This window comes from Salarias fasciatus, chromosome 23 (genome assembly GCF_902148845.1).
Source record: "Salarias fasciatus chromosome 23, fSalaFa1.1, whole genome shotgun sequence".
Lineage (NCBI taxonomy): Eukaryota > Metazoa > Chordata > Actinopteri > Blenniiformes > Blenniidae > Salarias > Salarias fasciatus.
In genome coordinates this window covers 11858184-11878265 of record NC_043766.1, presented here as the reverse complement: position 1 = coordinate 11878265, position 20082 = coordinate 11858184, and the positions used below count along the sequence as shown (strand labels likewise).

The following is a 20082-nucleotide window of genomic DNA, read 5'->3' as shown; positions in this document are numbered from 1 at the left end:
TCCTGTTGAAAAATGCTTTGGATGTTTATTTCTAGGAGGGAAATCATGTGTTGATTATTTGATATGTTTCCTTGTTTGCTAAGTAATTAGCAATTTACATTAAAAGGTCAGACTTTGCATACAGACAAGCATTCGCTTTGCTGCGATCTGTACATATGAGTACACATCATGTGCTGCTGACAGTGCTGAAATACTGCTGAAATCACCGAAGCAAGTGTACAATTTGCTGGACAAGCTCTGTGAGGATAACGATACAATGTGTAAATTCCTAAAATATTTACAGCCTCAGCCTACGTTATGTGAAACAAGATAGTGTTATTTATGTCACAAAGATGTATGTTAATGCTGATAGACATCATAAACTTAATGTAGCTATTCTGATCTAGGAGACTAACTAATGAAATACACCCTAAAATATAATTTAAACATTACTTGGCTTAATTTTAAGTTTTGGTGGGGTGCAAAGCCTATAACCACTATTGCTTGTACCTATATGGTCATTGAGTGATATTCTTAGTGCTGGTGTTGGCACAGCTACATTTTCCATACGGTTACAGATTTATGGCGTAGGAAAGTCCTTGTCACTGTCGTCTATAGCCTGTTTGATGGACTCAGCAACACCCGGCCCACCCCATGTACCATTCCACTCATACCCGGTGCCCCATTAGCAAACACTCATTGTGTGTGTGTGTGTGTGTGTGTGTGTGTGTGTGTGTGTGTGTGTGTGTGTGTGTGTGTGTGTGTGCGTGTGCGTGTGCGCGCGCGCGTGTTCATGGTGCACTGTATCAGATATATGGCCTCGCTGACAGTCCTCATCTCAGGGAAGAGTGGGGGATGGGAAAGAAGAGTGAGAAAGAAAATACAAGACACAAGTGTTGGGTGAGAGATTAGTGTAAAAGAAAGTATTGTAAGCATCTGAAAGTAAGTATTTTTTTAGGATGTAATTAAGATTTTTTTTAATAACAATCTGTGGACAGGTCGACAGTGTGACTCACCCAAGTCTGCAGCTCTTTTCAGCTGTGTGGAAGTTTTCAGTGATTTTGCTTTACTGTCCATGCTGACTGTTTTAAATCATCGCCACCAGTTTTAGAGCATTTTTGATACAGCTCGCAACCATTTCCAGCAGAAGAAAAGCAGACTGTAGACTGCATGATTTTAGCCAAACAGCAGAAGGAACCAGCTGCTCACTGTTGAGCACAGTGAAGCACAGAGCAGCTAAAGAGCCACATATTTCCCCCAGGTTTCAGCAGACCAGAGGTAATAGGTACTGAATATTGGTCATATATTCACATGGATGACAGAAAGACCACTCCAAGTAAATTATAAAGTAAATTGCTGTGTAACAGCTGGATGTTTGAATAAGATGTCACTGTTGTGCTTACAGCTTATTTTTGTGGTTCCTAAGTGGCTAGAAAAAGATAATTGGTTGCATGTTTCGATGCGTCCATCACCTTTGGGTCAGGGTCTAATCTTAGAGGGGTGCTGTGAGTGTGACTGTTAGTTTTAAAGAATCTAAGGTCACCGCCAGGCTACTGAATTGTTTTTGACATGTAGCAAAGCGTGCTAAGACCAAATTTGGAGATGTTTTTTTAATTGCATTTTGACCTCAACCAACTATTCACTTCTCTTCAAATAAATCGAGCGGTCTTGTCTGAATAGTTACTGAGAGGCAGCCCTTCCACACGTCATTTTTCTGCCAACTTTATAAAATCTAGGGTTACAGAGGCTGGACTCTATGGAAGAGCAGATGACACCCTGGATAATTTTCCTGTCCATTACAATGCTAACATAAAAGATTTACTGGCATTTCACACAAACACCTTTCAAAAATTTGGTCAGCTTATCAAAAAAAAATTGAATTCAACCCACAGGTGATTATATAGGGTGCTAACTCAACGCTGAAATGTCCTGACATATATACAACTTCAGCTCACTTTTACTTAGTTGTCAACATGCTTCAAATTAAGTTCCTGATAGTCGGACTGATGAAAAAAAAATTATTGATTTCCACAAATTTTGCCACACTGGTAGCTGAAAACACAAAATGGTGCATTATTTCTATTTGCTGCTTCCTTTCAGAATAGCAATCATTTTACGCTGTACTTGTATTGTAGTTACTTTTTACTCTTATTTTTTAATTTTAACAATGCTTTCATCTTTTAATCTCTTAATGCCTTCATCTTCCTTTCTTGTTATTAATCTGCTTTCTTCACTGTTCATTTATCTAAAAGCAAAGCAGTGTAAATTGATTTTTAGCTTGTATGCACTGTTTGAAAAAAATTGGCTTGAATTGAGGAGCCAAAAAAGACACAGTTCAAAAGTATCCTTTTCTTGAAACATGGTAGTCCTGCAGTTTGTCTTTTCATCAATAAATTTATTCATTAATTTCTTTGTTTTTTCAACTTTCTGAACCAGGTTTAGTCCACCTATATCTCAAAACAATAGTGTTTAAAGTGATCTAAATACCCAGGTTTTCCAATATTGCAACAACTCTTTTCTATCCAGCTATTGATCCATTGATCCATCCATGCTTTGTACATTTTATCCAGCTCAGGGTTCCAGCTAGAGCTAATTCTAGTGAACAAAGGCTGGGTACAGCGGGGACAGGTCACCAGTCCATCGAAGGGCACCTCTCTGTGAGGAAACTGGAGTACCTGGAAAAACACATCCACGGACAGTTAGAACATGCAAGCCCGACTCAGAAAGACCCATAAGCATGAGTCAGACAGAAGAGGAAGACCTCGTCACATAGCTTGTGAACCACTAAATCATTGTACTTTGATTCCTGTGTGCCTAATATTAGATAAATATTGGGTCTTCTACACATGTTAGTTTTAGGAAGTGCTTCATGTAGTATTTGGAAGGAGAGTAGTGTGTAAGTGAGAATTCAAGATAAAATATCTTTCATTAAATATAAAGCTGCTGCTGTTTAAATGTCTGCAGATTCACTGATATGAATCAAAACGGGTGTAATGGGATTAGCCTTCAAGTTTTTTATTTACTCTTGTAGAAATGCACGAAAGATATATAATTTGTGAGCATTTGGTGAAATGTCTCCTGAGAGCATCTTTTGAACCACAGAAGTGTGCGTGCGTGTGTGTGTGTGTGTGTGTGTGTGTGTGTGTGTGTGTGTGTGTGTGATTACATATAACAGGAGAACTGAAGTACATGGAAATGTGCATGCAAATATCACACTTTTCTCATTCCACCCACCACCTCCTTTCACCAGTATTCTGTGTGTGTGTGTGTGTGTGTGTGTGTGTGTGTGTGTGTGTGTGTGTGTGTGTCAGTAGCAGATGTTTGTGAAATGGGCCACTCCTGACCGTGGGCTGTCCTCTTTACCTTCTGCACTTTGTGCTTTATGTACAGGTACAGCATTGTCATGTTGCTGTTCACTCCTTGAAGTTTCACAGATATTGATATCAGTTTTTGTCTGAATGCACTCTGAAGACAACCCTGTCAATCAAAGGTGATATAATTGTTCCGCTTTTTTATCTTTTTATTTGCTGTATACCATATTATAGACTTAAATGGAAAAGTGGTTTTAAGTATGTTGAATGAAGAAGAATAAACTTTACAGGTGAATCATTGAACTTGTTTTAGATCCAATATGATGGAGGGATTAATATTGACGAGTTCTGTAAATGAAAACTGGAAACATTTAGATAACAGCAGACAGCTGATGAAGGAAGCTAACACTAGTTTACTGTACATTTTAGAATAGAGTATGTACCACCCAGGACCACCAGCTGTCACTTTATGACAACATAATTCCGCTACAATACCAACAAAAAACTCCCACTACCGAGAGACCAGAATGTTGCCAAAACAAAAAACACTCCACAATTGAATTTTAACAAGAAAAACATTTAAAATTGTTCAGCACTGAATGAAAACAGAGTAGCAGAAAGAAATAGCTTTGTGTACAAGAAATATGCAGTGGTCTGCGGAAAAAATTCAGGTGATCAAGAAAACAGACCTAATCCTTGTCAAAACACTGACAGCTTTTATTGCTGCTGGAACAAATTCACAGAGGGTTCTCGAACCAAAGTTTATCAGTGTGCGTTAATATCTGTGCACATAAAAACAAGTGTAACTTGCGCACCAAAATAACTTATTATTTCCTCTTCATGAAACACTTCTGGCAAATGTGACTTATACGTACATGGGTGGGACTTAAAGTCCACAACATACGGTAAGTTTACTACAGCATCATACGTACAGAGGATAATGGTAATGTTGTCACAGTTGGACATAATTTAAGAGTCAGAGGGACTGAGCTTCTTCGGAAATAATGTGATGCTCCTCTTCCAGAAAACAGAAGTTTAGTGAAATAGTAACTGAGCTATTCTCTGGCATAACAGCTTTGGTGGACGCTGAGCATTGGGCTAACAGCTTATTGAGCAGACAAGACAGAGACAACCGCTCAGCAGCCTTATAGATGTTTCCAACCATGGTAAAAGTAACAAGCCTCTTGAAACATGGTCACTGTAGCAGATTCACTAATTTCATAATGCTTTCTGCCAACTTGTTACTGCCATAGTAAATTTATAAAGCGATGACTGTCACAGTTGATAATTGTTGTTTTAATTATTTACGAATTCAGATATTTAGCAACATAATTGTGCTATATTAACACATTAAATTTGTTTCACAATATATTGATCGACTGACAGTCCAAGCATGACGTTTCAAGGAATTGTTGTATTATTGTAAACTGAGCAGGTGGGAGTTCTGCTGACTGGATAAAAGGTTGGAAGTATCCTGAAATAAAAGGCATTGACTGGACAAGTAATGAGAGAATAGAGGAGACTAATTGGATAAAAGGCTAAAGGGAAATAATGAGTGTAGTGAATGTGAGTAGTACTAATGCAATGGTTCCTCCTCTGTTGAGGTACAGCTTCATTCCGAAAAGCCTGTAATTTAATTTAATTTAATTTGATAAGGATGTCTGTTTTTTTTGTTGTCTTTTTTTTTGCAGTACAAGACATATCTGTCTGCTGCTTGTTATCGTTTTCACTTTTTTTTGTGTGTGTGTGTGTGTGTGTGTGTGTGTGTGTGTGTGTGTGTGTGTGTGTGTGTGTGTGTGTGTGTGTGTGTGTGTGTGTGTGGTCATTGTGGTACAGTGTGTTCTGAATCCTGCTGGTCCCTGTTCAATAGATGTCTGCACTTCTTGTGCCGTATCACCAACTTCTAGCCTCCTGCAACATTTTAGAAATGTAAATTAGAAACATGATCAAGAAATTATATAAAATGTTGTTTAGTGAGCAACAGAAATCATTTCAATGTGTGTGTTTATTCTAATTTACATGATTGAACCAGTTCTTTCATAGAAGAAATGCTTGACTTTCACACTTCAGGCTCAGTTACATGAAGTCCAATTTATTGGAACTCTGTGGTGTAAAAGGTAAGTTACAGAGGTCAGGTCCAAATGACAGGAGTGATTCATGTCAAGACACATTGTGTCTCACAAACTGAAACCTTCCATTAGACCATGACAAGTTTGTAAGAAGAGCACAGTATTCTGTCTGAGTGGTTTCATCTTCTTCTGCAAGATGCTCGTGTCAGAGTCGGGATTAACAGTGGGAACCCATCCATCCTCCCTTCTGTCAACAGTTCATATTCATAAATCACCTTCAGGAGTTTCATTCTACCCACAGGGAACAATGGGATGTGCCATTCTGCTAGGGTAGAAACAGTAACACAAAGATGTCTCTATTCTTTTTATGCCTTTATGAAATACACAAAGAGAGCCATTCAATCAAAACGCCTTGATTCATGCCTCTGACAATGGGCTTTATATGTAGAGAGTGTGAATATATAGGTGATTAAATTGATATGTCTAAAGCTTCATATCCAGTGTCGTAAACTCTATAATCAAGACTTAATTCTTATTTATGCTACTTGATCTTTAAGCATAGATGGCTGGGTGTATCGGGGGTCAGCTGTGACTGTGGCTCAGTTGGTGGAGCGGGTCGTCTTTCAGTTCCATGTTGGCACTGCGACTCCCACATATCACCCTGTATAATGTGTCAAAGTGTGGTTGGGCAAGAAACCAAGCCCTTAAGTTTTTATGAATGATTTGTGTGAGCAAATAGGTGATGGATCAAGTTCTTTGATATGTCTCAAGTCGTAAAATGCACCAAACTCTGTTGGTTAAGGCTGTTTATTTATTTAGTACTATTTTCAGTTTTCTTTTTGTCACTAGTTCAGTTCAGTTTAATTCAATTCTGCTTTATATAGCACCATTTATAACATAATCATTTAGACACTTTTACAGAGAAAACCCAGCAGATCCACATGAGCAAGCATAAGCAACTGTGGAAAGGAAAAACTCCCTTTTAAAAGGAATAAACCTGCAGAACCAGGCTCAGAGGGGGCGGATTTCTGCTATTTTGATTGGGGTGAGGGGATAGAAAGAGAGAAAAAAAATAGGACAGACAGATTGATTCTCTGAATCAGCTCATCGTTGCTCCACTTGATCAAGGTGGATCAATGCAGAAGGCCTCAGATGAAGATCCTCGGGGATCCTGGGGGGGGGGGGGGAGAAGAGAGAGATAGAGACTACAGGATTGAAGAGAGTTCATAGACTAGAAGAGAGACATTGGTTAATGACACCTAGTAGTGAAACATGTCGAGTGAGGAAGGAGAGCAGTGAAGTGAAACTGGGAGCTGGTTCCATATGGAAGGAGCCTGCGGTGAAGTAAACCGCTTGCACCCACTGGGTCCGGTTTGTCTCGTTAGATCAATGGATCAGCTGTTTTTGATTGATGCCCTGCGTGTGGTTCCTCAGTCACAGCAATATTCCATTTTTGAGACAATCCGTTGTTCCAGTGTTTACTCTCTGTTGTCCAATCTAGTTAGTGGTCCGTTAATTGAGGACACTTAGAAACTGTTTGTACCCATTGAGTTCAGGTTGACTCATTAGATCAGTGGATCAGCTGTTGTGTTCAGACAGGTTAGTTTTACCCGACTGATGGTGTGTTGTTGCAATAGTGATGCTACCAAGCTACTGCTTGGTAGTTTTACTCTAGGCTTCCCTTCATTGATATTATTCAGTTATTTTCACTTTTATGTTTACCATCATGCTTTAGCCCTCTCAACATATTTTGGTCCGTCTCTTGCTTTTTGTCCTTCAATTTTATTTTGTTTTTCTTATTATTATTACTACATTAACAAAAAAAAAAAAAACCAAACAAACAAAAAAAAAACCTTATTTAAGGCCTTATCTGCATTTATAGAGATTTTCACATTACCAATTTTTTTCACTCGTTGGAGATTGCCCTTTATTATGAGGAAGCATGTTAAGCAAACAAGTGTGGTACTTAAAGTTCTCTATAGTTCAGTCTGCCTGACGACAGGAATGTTTCTGGTTTGAGCCCGTTGGCTGATGAAGTCTTCTGTGTTGAGTTTTTCTGTTCCTCGAAAGAATGTGCAGCTTTGACTGTGGGCTTTGACTTTCTGTGTGGAGTTTGCTTGTTCTCCCTGAGGCTACATGGACCTACAAGATTTTAATCTTTCTCCTACAGTCCAGACATGCTTGTTTAGGTGATTTTAAACCTACGTCAACATCACAAGTCTTAGCGCTTCATTTTGATTCTTTGCTGACATCCAATATATTGTGCTGGTGTTCATATTGTAATTCAAATGTATCTGTAGTACAATGTCAATGGCCCTGAAGTGACTGACACAAGCAGAAGATTTGATGCTAAACACAACATGCTGTGTTTATATATGTAGAGTATTTTTCTAATTCATCAAAATGGAAAAGAAAAAAGTGCCACCAAATTATATTCGAATATTATATCTGGGGTCTGACATTCATATTGAGTTCTGCATCAAAACAACACTGAAGCCTCATAAACAAGAGGAACACATGGTGGGTATTCTATGAAAACTCGACAGAGTGAAATGTCTGCTAGTATCACCACCACACTGAAAAAAGTGAGTTGAATTAACAATTGTTATTGACCACTGTTACAAGCAGATGTAGACGAACACAAGGTCAGATTGTACAATTTAATTCTGAAATATTATTTGCATTTCCAATGCTATTTCAATACTGTAACAGCTGAGATGAGCTTTCATAATGCTAGTAAACAAATGATTCACCACTGGTAACAGAGGTGCCGTGCAGTGTGCTTGCTCTCTTTCAGGAGAAGCGAGTCGATTTTTAGCTCAGAGACTGAAAGGATGCATGAACTCAGGCTTTGAAGGATGACCCAGCCTAATTGGATCATGGATATCGGATGTGTGTTCACTAGCAAATCTGTTGATGAACAAAATTGACGTTTTCTGCTAATAATATTTCATTTTGTGGGATTATGAGCGTGCGGCATCAGCTACTAAATGTTAGTGTGCAGTTTAAATCATGAAAATCAGATGTAGCTGCCAGTTGATATTAGTTAAGATAAATGTTGTTCATTCAAAAACAGTATTTTATCCACTTACATGTATTGTACATGTTATTTATTTATTATTCATACGGTAACTGGGATTTTTAAACACATGTGATGTCAAACCTGAACAAATCTGGAGTCTTGTAATGTGATACAAAAATGTGTGTTATGCCAGCAGAAGACATTTACTTCCCCACATCCAGCTTGTTGATGTACAGGGTGCTTCAGCTGGCGCCTTGATGTACAAGTACAAATGACTACAAGAGGCCATTTAGCTCTTAAGAGCTTCTCTGCTCTCTCTCTGCCTCCACATTTCTCAGCAGTTGCTTTTCTTTTCTGCTCGTATGCTGGTGCATCATGTTGTACACTTGTGCTAAATCTGTCTCTCAAGTCATGAGTATATTGTGGCTTAAAATTGAACGTATGTCCATGGACAGAGGGCAAGAGAGAACACAGCAATCTTCAACACAGAAAAAGTCATGCGTACTACGAATTTTTCTTGCATATTATTCTAATTATTGGCTAAATGTATTGATTTTCTATGGATGAGGCAAATTCTGTATTTGGAAATTTCATAAAACGTAATTGCAGTGGTGACCCAGAGCTTGAAGAAGTGGAGTCAGGATCTGAGGTTTGCAGGGTGCGCATGTTTTAGTGAGATAATTCTGTGTTGGAGTGAATAAGAATTTCAGTCTTTAGACACTCAAAAATGTGGAAAAACACATGCAGAGGGAATTTTACACCATGAAATTGGGTTTTTGTGTGTACTTTGCCACCATTTAGCTTTTCTTGTGTTTTAGATCAATCCATTAGCAGCACATTGACTTCTTAATGGAGCAAAAAAAAAAATAAATAAATAAATAAATAAAAATGGTAATTCAAGTTGTAATAGTTGGCCAGCAGGAACAAAAGAACAAAATTGGCAGTTGAAAAAGGCATGGTCCAACTCTTAACAGTGAGAGTTCAGTATATTGGAGAAGGTTGAAGTAGGTATATTCAGCAAAGGCCATCACAGAAAAATAGACACTTAAAAAACACTATATAAAGTTATATATGCAGAAATTCAGACATCAACATAAGATGTTCTTATGGAATTGCACAATTATTAAAAAAAATACATAAAAACACATATGAGCCGAACAAGATGTGAAAAATCCCTGTTAAATTTAGTAGTTGTGTGACTGTCATGTCTCTGTAGATTATAACCATAGGCTGACTGACACAGGACGCCGTGTGAGATTAACTGGTGACCCTACGTTGAGACTGGATGTGATTTTGAGTGTGTGTTGTTGTCTGCCTCTCTGTGTTGCCCAGTGATGAACTGACCACCTATTCAAGGTGTATCCTGCCCTCAGTTAGCTGGAATGGGCTCCAGCACACCACCACCCTGCACAGGATGAAGCAGCATAGAAGACGGATGTATGGATGGATGGATGGATGGATGGATGGAAGGAAAGAAGGAAACTGGAGAAAACCCATGCACAGGGAGACCTTCCAAACTCCAACTGGAAACGCCCAACATACCCAGACTCAATCTGCCAAACTTCTAACTATAATACAACACTTAAATATTATAATAATTGTATGAAGTTTACATTCAATTTTTCCATAAAATGGAGAAGTAATTAATGAAATCAATGAATATTAGATTAGTAGTTAGTTAAATCAGTTGAACTGGCGACTAATAGCAGTTGATATTATAGTATAAGATAATGTACATATATAAAGTGTACTGCAAACAATTTACTTCATTACTGTTTTTATTACTGGAAGTTTCCTCCTCCAATATGGCAGTGACATTAACATATAGTCCACCAACAAACACTACGCTTGTTGCCAAAATGAAACACACTCATACTGTAAATGTGTATTTTAATCTGCATTATCTCCTAAGAAAAACATCAGGGAGCACACGCCAATGAGAAGCAAGCACAACTAATGACTTCAGGACTAGAATTAAGGGGGGGGAGTATTGACTCAGTTGGAAAAATATCCTCAAACCTGAGCCCTGTCGTTTCAGTACGAAGCAGAGGAGGATGGGTGTGGAGAGGGGAAGGGAAGAAAGCGGGGGTCACACTGGCTGACGGCAGAATCTGTCTTGTCTCAGCATGAGCCACCTGCTTCCCTCAGCCCCCTGGATATACCCTCACTGACATCAAAAAACAGATCTTCTGCTAGTATTTGTGTTGTGGAAATGCACAAGCAACAACAAGCATGGTTGGACCAGGCAGTTCCAGAATGTTAAATGCAAAGCACTCCAGTAAGGTGCGCCTCTGCCTCTATTTCCTCACGGCACATTAAGATTTAATTTTTAATTCCATTTTCTCCAAATATGTGTTTCAATGAAGATGTTCAATGTTTAATTTTATTCAGTGTCATGTGATGGTTAATCATTTGTGGGGCAAGTGTAAATGAACATGGCGAGGTAGAGGCCAGCTCAGGAGAGAAGGTTACTGAAGGATATTAGAGAAAAGACAAAACGCTTGTGTGTGAATGAGAGTTGAGGCAGGTAGAAAGGTCAGATGAAGTGTGGCGGCGGCGGCGGCGACAGAGGCATGCACCCGCAGACCGGGGGGAGAACCGTCAGTTCCGGGTGTGTGTGTCCGCTCGAGGGCGCGGGGTAATGCGCGCGCGTGTTGGAATCCTCTCGCGGGCCGGATTGGATGGTTCGGCGGGCCAGATCCGGCCCGCGGGCCGCCACTTGGGAATCCCTGGCTTAGAAGATGGATGGATGAATTAGTAGAAGTATCATTTTTAGTGAATGCAGTGGCATAATATAAACATATCTGAAGACATGAGCCTGTTTAGTTTTTACTACATCAATATGACGACAGTTCAGCTGTGCACTTTTTAGGAGTTTTGTCCTTGACTGCCGAGCTTGTTTTAAGGGTCTTCAGTTTCATTTTCTGTGAAGATATTTAACTGCATCATGTCTCGCTACTCAACTGGAAGTGAACAAAGTTTCCAGAAAAGCAAACAAACCCAAAATGAGGAAGAAATATTCATAAAGAACCTTTTTTTTTGACTGTTTTACCATCAAAAAGGAAAGCGTTTGGGACGGGTGCACGTGTCAGGAATTGATTTGGAATGTGTTCTCCGTCACTCCTGCAGGGCAACAGTAACTCAGCATGAAATTTTAACCAGAAAGTCTGAGTTTGGTCCAGCTGTGAAACAGAGCAAAGACAAGGGAATACCGGAGGATTCAGATGCGTCAGGGGGAGAAAGAAGCTGTGGCGGATGATGGAAAAGACTGAGGTAGTGGAAAGGCGTGGAATTAAAACAAAACTTGTGAAATCATGTGCTTGTGCGGAGTGAAGGTTGTGAACTGGCATACAGTAAAATGTGTGAAATATCAGAGTGTGCTCAAGACAGGGAAAGAGAGCTCAAACGTGAAGGAATGTCTGCTCTCAGGTGTTGGTTCTTGTCTGTTTTCAATATGCGAGTGCGCACGTTTTATAAGAAGCTCTCCGGGCAGCCATTTGATGGGCCAGTGATCCGTGCTGTGCATGGTTTGAGCCACCTGTCATACAGACATGGATCTTGGCTCATACCAAATATGGAAATCCATGCTTCTCACATGCACTGCATCGGCGAAGCATTTTTATAATTTCCTTTGAATATGTAACAAATTGTGTATGTGTTGGTAATAGAAAGCAGCTGTTGACAACCCATTCATTTTAATTTGAACTGGATAAACATTAAGCCGCCTATTCTGTAGTAGCACTTTTTCATTTAAGTGGGTTGCAGCTCTAAATGGCCAGTTTTTAGTTTTTATTCCCAAAAGGTTGCTCTCTTATTGCGAGGAGGAAGTGATGACAGGAGTAGAGTCATATATATTTTCTAACGTACAAGATTTTCACAGCTCATAAATAAAGACTGTTTCAAGGTCATAAAAATCTCTTGTTTGATTTCACTGATAAGGACAGCACTGCTGGAGTGAGGTGAACAATAATCATGAGCTTTCCTTTAATGTAAGAGCAGCTCTCTGCTTCCTGGCAGACTTGCGCGTCACTCTCCCTTTGTACCGTATATCATTCCATCAGTGGGTCAAGGACATTGTTACTGCCGGTAAGGAGGCCATGCAGAGTGTGTTTGCCCCCTAATCCCTCTATCTCGCCATCGCTTCTCTATACACACACACACACACCATGCTGAAGTGATTCCTTGCTGCTACTTTCTCCCCAGTAACTATGTTTGTGTTTTTAAGCCACCTCATTTATGAGAGCAGGACAAAAAACAGAATGAGTGCAGGGGAATGTGTGTGTGTGTGTGTGTGTGTGTGTGTGTGTGTGTGTGTGTGTGTGTGTGTGTGTGTGTGTGTGTGTGTGTGGTTGTGTTTGCGTAGTGAATGAAACAGGTGTCACAGTAAACACCTTGTTTCTCTTCTTCCTACCTGTCTGAAGGGGGGAAACATTCTCAGTTTTTTGCTTTTTCACCTTATATTTCATATTGACTTTCACACTTTTCTCTCTATACAACACAAACCTGTTCACAGCACCTCTCGGGGTGCAACTGAGGGATTAGGAAAGACAAACGTAAATGGTGAAAGGGTCATAGGCTGACTGAAAGCCAATTTTCAGTGTGGCTGGTCTTTATTTGCAGGAATGTGATTGAAGTTGTGGGTGAAGGGACAGCAGCTGACAAACACCGGGATAAGACTTGTCATTGCAAATCACAGACATCACAGTAATGTAATGCTTCTGGCACAATCTGCACTGGGGAATAATTCTATGATTCTTCCTCTGGGGACCATTTGAGTGTTTTGCTCCACTTGCAGGGATGCAGCTAAGGACTCAGTGTGTGTGTTTACCAGGCACTGGATCAGGTGAAATCCTGAATGGAAGTCATTGGTTGACGAGCGACCTGTTTGGACTGTTTGGGCCGCTTTTCTGAAGACCGTGTTAAGCTTTCATTTGATGCCAATAGCAATCATGCTCACAAACAGCATTGATGTTCTTCAGATTTGGAAATTTGGAGAAGTCTATCTTTGATGAATCAATGTCTCCATGCTTGCAAAGATATAAGCCGATGTGAATTAAATATTTTGATGTGATGACTTCTTTCCCTGTTTAATTTTTTTCCATCATAATTGTAAAGTTGAGTCGTTTCTGTCCCCTACATAAATTGAATGTTTATTTGTAGACTGAATTAGCATCTAGCTGGCAGCCAGCTTCTCATACCAAATACTGGAGACTTTACCCAAAACAACAGTTGAGTTCACAGGATCTTAATATGACAGAGAGGAAAAACTGAAGTTGGACCATGAATGTTCATTCAGTTGCAGTAATACCGGCTGTTTTTTGTCCCACTATGACGAACTTCAGTGTCAGGGCATTGGTTCATGATAGTTGTCCGTAACGTCCGACTCCCACAGTATGAAGTTCAGACCACTCACAAAAAAAAAATAAAAATGCGTATCAGCTTTAACAGAGTCAGAATGAGAGAATACAAGGATGGAAATGACTTTGCTTGATGGAGTCAGTACAGAATGACACATAAACTGTAATTTGCTTATGAAAAGGATGGAAAGATTTATGATTTCAAAGATCAGTGAAACTTATAAGAAATCATATTTTCTGTATTTGTACATTTTGACCTGTCAGATGAAGCCGCAGTTATCTTTTATCTATCCTTCACATTTATTGGTCTCTATTGGAGCACAGTTAGTATAGATCTTATGTTGGTTCTGAAAGGAGAGAACATTTTCAAAAATGAGATTGAGGACATCCTTGTCCTAATTTACACACTTGTTGCTCATAAAGGCATACGGAGGCTTTGATATGATTGCATTTTATAAGCTGGCACTCATTAAAAAAACCGTGTCGTTAAAATTTACAAAACAGTTCTAATTAGTATTGAACCAACCAAGTAAACAAACAAAAATAGGGGAATGAAAACTACTGATACTGAGAACAGCAAAAAGTAAAGTCATAATTGTAGTGTTTAACGTATTTGCACATCTCCATCATTCTCTTACAGCGCCTTCCCACTGCATTAAAACGTTGGGGCTCATGGGTAGAAATGCACAGCACTCACACTCCAGCTAAATTGCACTCAGGGAAAATGCTGGTGTTCTTGGGTGCAGAAAAGATAGTTTATCCATTAACGGATTCTTAAAAGTATCTGAGATTGAGCTGGATAAACTAACTTTAGGTACGACAATAAACAGCCACTCGGAAAATGTGACTGCATTGTGGTTCACCCTCTTTAAAGTTAATGTTTTGATCAGTTTACACTATCACACAGTTCTCTGCTTTACAGTGTATTCGAAAAAAAGAAAGCGTTTACAGACAGTGTATTACAGACATCAGACTATTTGCTAAAGGTATGTCTATGATATCCAATACTGTAGCTCCAGTAGGACTCAGGCTTGTGCTGTCAGCCAGTGAAAGCAGGTGTATATGAGACTGGGACTGTGGACGGGATTTTTCTCTTGCGTTGCAGCCACCGATCAGTGAATTACAGCTGAAAGCAGCAGTGTTTAGGGAGTGTATAGTCTCACAAGTTGTCAGACCAAGCTGTTATCGCATTCCATATCAAAACCATCCTCTCAGGGCAGTTGGATTTTCTGCTCCACCGAAGTGTGCACCAAAATGCGCGTGCAATGAAAGTTTCGAAGTGCTCCAAGCTAATACTGGAGCAGTGACTGGGCTTGCAAGAGCTGTCAGCTTTAAGCATCGAAGGTGTTGCTGGGTGGTATCTGCATATGTGACCTTTGCCAGTCATTTGGATACTGATTTGAGAAGCTGACAATGAAACAGGACCAAGGCAAGGCAGATACATCTGTAATAGGTCAGCGTTGCAAAACATTTAGGTTGGAAATAATGCTGTGCTCTGTGAAGACAGGCAGGCAGAGAGACAGACAGACAGGAATTAGTTTATCAACAGACTGGAAAACACACTAAATTACTGTTTTGAAATTCAAATTGAAGGTTGAAAAGGAAAACTCGGGTTTCTAGTTCGAAGGCCTCCGAATGTCTTTATGTGTTTCAAATTAAAAATTAATTTTACAACAGACGATTTTGGAATAATAGGCATTGAACTAGGATTTCGCGCAGAAAATAAACTGAGTCGTCATCTCCAGCCAGCAACAGTCACACCTGTCTCTTGTTTTAGGGATATTAAATGGTCCTAGTTATACATAGATCATGCGTAGTTTGATAGAGACATTTAGTTTTTACACAGTTTCTCACAAAAAGAAACACACTAATACATGCCACATCACAAAATAAACATAACCCTACTAAGTACATTATTCTGTAGTGTAAACACATTATGCGTAAGCCAAATGTTAATGCTTAGCTATTTTATCAGATATTAATTATTATTGGACCAGAAGCTTTAACTGAGTGCAGATCATAGTGAGAATTAGAATTAAATTTGAGAAGCACAGTGAAGGAAAAATTACACAAATAATATTAAGATGACTGTGTGCACATTCAGTTGTTGCATTAATGAATATGCTACATATGCACAACCCTGGTTTTGCAAATGTTTTCTTATCATTACTCAGCAACAAACAATGCGCATTTACAGTTACAAGAAGCTTTTCAGAATGACAAGTGGAAATTCAATTTTTTTGGCAATTTTTCACAGCTAAAAAACAAAATAAACCAAAAAAGAGCATGTTCCGTTTGTTTGTTTGTTTTTTAAATAAAAACAGTAGTCAGAGTTAAACTATCAGTCCACATGACTACCTGTTGGTTGGTTTGCCTTTTTGACTCCTCACTGAGCCGAGTACCTGCTTTGAAACAAACAGAGGAGTGTTTAATTAGAAAACCGCCGAAACAGCGTAGCGGCAATCTCGATACAACAAAGTGAAACATTATTGGACAGTGTGATTGGGTGAAGCGAAAGTGAGAGATCATTACAACGTGGAATGTAAAAGGAAATAGAGTGAAACAAACTGGAATATCATAGAGAAACGAGCAGCGTGGCATGATCAGCCGGCAAATTGCATGGCTGTGACGAGAGGAAGGATTGTTTGTGCTCCTAAAAATAGTGTTTAAATGTCTTATGATGTGCCAGGACTGTGTGAGACAAACATTCAGCTTAATTTAAGTACAGAATAGCAGAAGGCCTCGCAATAAACCTTATTCTGAGAGAGAGAGAAGGGCACCAAGTGTTAGAATTTAACCTTGTTTTAGAGTAACCAAATGGGCAGTGACATGCATGCTGTTTAGTACTGTAATCAGTCGCAAATGAAAAAAAAAAATACACTTTTTCTACTTGTTTATTATAAAATCCAGTTCTGTTGTTAGACATTGTTGCTTCTGTGCAGGCCAATATGTGTTTTAAAGCTTTTCTGTCAGTTTTCTTGTTAATAAAGGAGCTCAGCTTGCAGAGAATCACACACACACACACACACACACACACACACACACACACACACACACACACACACACACACACACACACACACACACACAGACATAGAGCAGGAGACCAACACGGAAATTTGATACAGTACAACCACCCCATTAAATGCATAGCCACATGTAAGCACTTAAACTGAGGGATAAACAAATAAAAGAATCGGCGGTCTGTTCGGTGGTAACAGCAGAAAGTACTTTGCCGAGGACCTCGAACAATTCTTTGATTTTGACTGAGATAGTTTAATCCTGTTATGTTCTCGTCACATTAGCCTCGTTTAATTGTCTATAGCCTGAATGATAACAACCCAAGTGTGTATTACTACCTTCACCACCTGAGAAAATGTTTGAAAATGTTAGTTTACATTATTTTTTGCAGAATACAGTCTTTCTTGAGCACTTTGCCTCCTTTATTTTGTAACAAGTGCTGAAATCTTCCTCATTGCTTTGGAGTATTTCCTCTGTTCAAAGCCATCGCCAGCTAAAGGAAAACAGCCTTTTATTTGTAAGAAGGGAGAGAACCAGCATTAAAAGATTTGATATTGAATGGGACCAGACTGAAGCCTTACATTTTTAAATACAAACAGAATGATGTGAAAAATTCCACAGAGCTTTTTTTTGGTTTTTGTTCCAAGAGTAATAAATCAACAGACGGATAAATGTGGAGCACAAACCTAAAGCACAGCACCTTTTTTTCCTCTTCTCTGTTGTGGATATAACAGCTCACTCTGTGCTGATTTTAAGGGTGAGCTGGCTGAACCTGTGTGTGGGTTGCCTTTAATGGTCTTCACTGATATGGAACATGCCTGCTCTCCATGTGAGTAGGCTGCATGCTGGTGAGAGGGACCGAAAAAGAGAACAATATACATATTAGAAAACCTAATCATAGCCCAACTGTTGCTATGTGTTTGCTCTTTCCCCCCCCCAAAAAAAATAACAAAACAAAATTCAAAAATGAAGCTTTGATGTTTATGGTCGGACCACACACAAATTGTCACACACGCTTTTACACCTGTGTACATTGTGTGACAGTGAAATGCTTCAATACAAAGTGAATTTCTTTGTTGTTCTCTGTGATGGATAGCATAACAGATAGCATTCACACGTTTCAAGTGAATAAAAGCATAAACTGTGGATGTTGTTAGTTCACCAAACAAAACAGCTGCATCCTCCCTAAGCTCATCAGTTCTTCACAAGCTGTTTCCATTCTTCTTATTTTTTCTTTCATGTGCAAAAAGACAATGCTGCCACGTAAATTAAATGCACAACATACATTTTTGGTTTTGCCATAAAATAATGTTTATACTCTGCCTGAATGCGTTCATTTTTTTATTGTCAGCCTGGTCAAACTATAGCCGAGCACAGCTTTTTATTGGTTATATTTATCACATGCCCTTGTTTCCGTTGTTTTCATATTTGTAGTCTGTTTTCAATCGTGGTTTTGCACTCTTGTGTGTAAGTTTGCATGTTTCCCCTGTGCTCTTGTTAACATTTATGCTTTCACTCCAGCTTCCCTCTACAGTCCAAAGTCATGCTTTTTAAGTGAGCTTTGGTAATGTACTTGCTTACACCTGCTATATAAATAAAATTGCCTACAATAGATATAAAAAGGGGTTTGGGGGTGAGAGATGCAAATTTGGTGTCACTTGCCAATGCACAATGCATTTGGGCATTTGTGTTTTTTTATGAAAAATATTATTTTCTTATTTCAGACTCCCCCCAAAAACATCTCTTTTAACAACGGAAAGGAAAATAGCTGATCCTCCTTCTTCAAGTGGTCTTGACGAAGCTGCTGTAGAAGAAGAGTATTGTTTCAGTGATGAATGGAAGGCATCGTTTAAAAAAATACAAGACAGAATGAAAATATCTCCACATGGAGCATGATAATTTAACGTGACTGCACCAGTAAACACTTTGAAAGTCCAACCTGTCGTGCGTCACTCTGCAGATTTTTTCATTACATCTGGCCCATGGTGATTTAGCAATAATTGTTTCATTCCTAACTGACCTATTGAAAAGAGCAGCTTTTTACACCAGCTCATTTCTTTTCTTTTTCTTTTTTTTTTTTGTGCCATTGTTTTCAGTGTGTTGTCTTTTATTTAGTCGGTTCCTCACACTGCTCCTGTTCGATCGGCTCTGTTGTTGGACGGCTTTGACAGCGACTGTATGCATGAATTTGCTCATGCCTCAGGATAGCATATCTTAGAAATAAAAAAACAAACTTGTTGCCAAATGCTGAACACTCTGCGCTTGTGTGTGTGGTTGTGCCTCTTTGTGAGTGCGCTCTGGTGAACAGGTGGGCTCCACGGCTCACAGGGAGTTAACAGTGAGCGGCAGAGTTCACCGGGATGTCCGTGGTGGTATTTCATCTGTCTGTTTTGCTCCTCTTTTGTATTTCACTCCATCAAATGTTGTCTCTGAAGCAACAAAAACACATTTCTGGGGAGGAGTGCAACCTCCTTTACTACCTTTTTATTTTTTGTGTGTGTCCCTCATGTTGATCGGAGGGCTGTGTAGCTTCTCGCCTGCTGTCGTGCTTCAGAGGCACAGCAACCAAAAGGCTTTTCTTCTTTCAGAACACACGCGCAAGAATAGTAGTTGTTCATTTGAAAGAAATTACAATTGTGAAAGTCTGCAAAATAAAAAGAAAGAGAAATAAGGGTTCAGAGTTTTGAAGAACAAACATCTGTTTTTATGATTTAAATTTCTTCTACTTCATTTATGTATTTCATCTCTAAAATAGAAATTTTTTTCAATAACTAGTGTTATTACCTTTTTCACTGTCCTCTTGGCTCTTTAATCTTCACTCTTTCTATTCAAATTCTTCTATAAAAATGTATTTTATACAGGCAAATGTCCTGCAGTTTAGTGAGAAATCATTTCCCCCTCGAATATTTAGTTGTGGGAATTTTAATTTATTCCTTTTCTTCATTTAAAAGTTTGTACAGATAGGGATCGGTCATTAAAGACTGAATGCACTATTATTCTTGACAGTTTTGAGAATAATTACTGAGCGAAATGACTGAGCAGACAAACAACGTCAGATTGGTTTTAAGAATCAACAAACTTAACAGTTTTGTTATATATTTTATAGCTGCTGAAAAACAGAACTCTAGGATGGCACATTGTGGAGGATGAATATCTTCTACTTTATCAATAAAAGGATTCATTTACATATCGGTGGGATTTAGATAATATAATTTGTCAGATTGTATATAACATATTTTGACAATGGGCAAATCTGTTTATTATGTTGAATATTTGAGCATTCCTATATATATATTTTTTTTCCCTTTGGTTTGTTTTCATGT

The 20082-nt window shown here is 38.9% G+C and overlaps 1 protein-coding gene across 2 annotated transcripts in view; it reads left to right on the top strand.

Moving 5' to 3' along the window:
• Window positions 1-20082, top strand: part of raver2 (ribonucleoprotein, PTB-binding 2) — an 82748-nt gene that overhangs the window by 3055 nt on the left and 59611 nt on the right. The window lies entirely within an intron of this gene.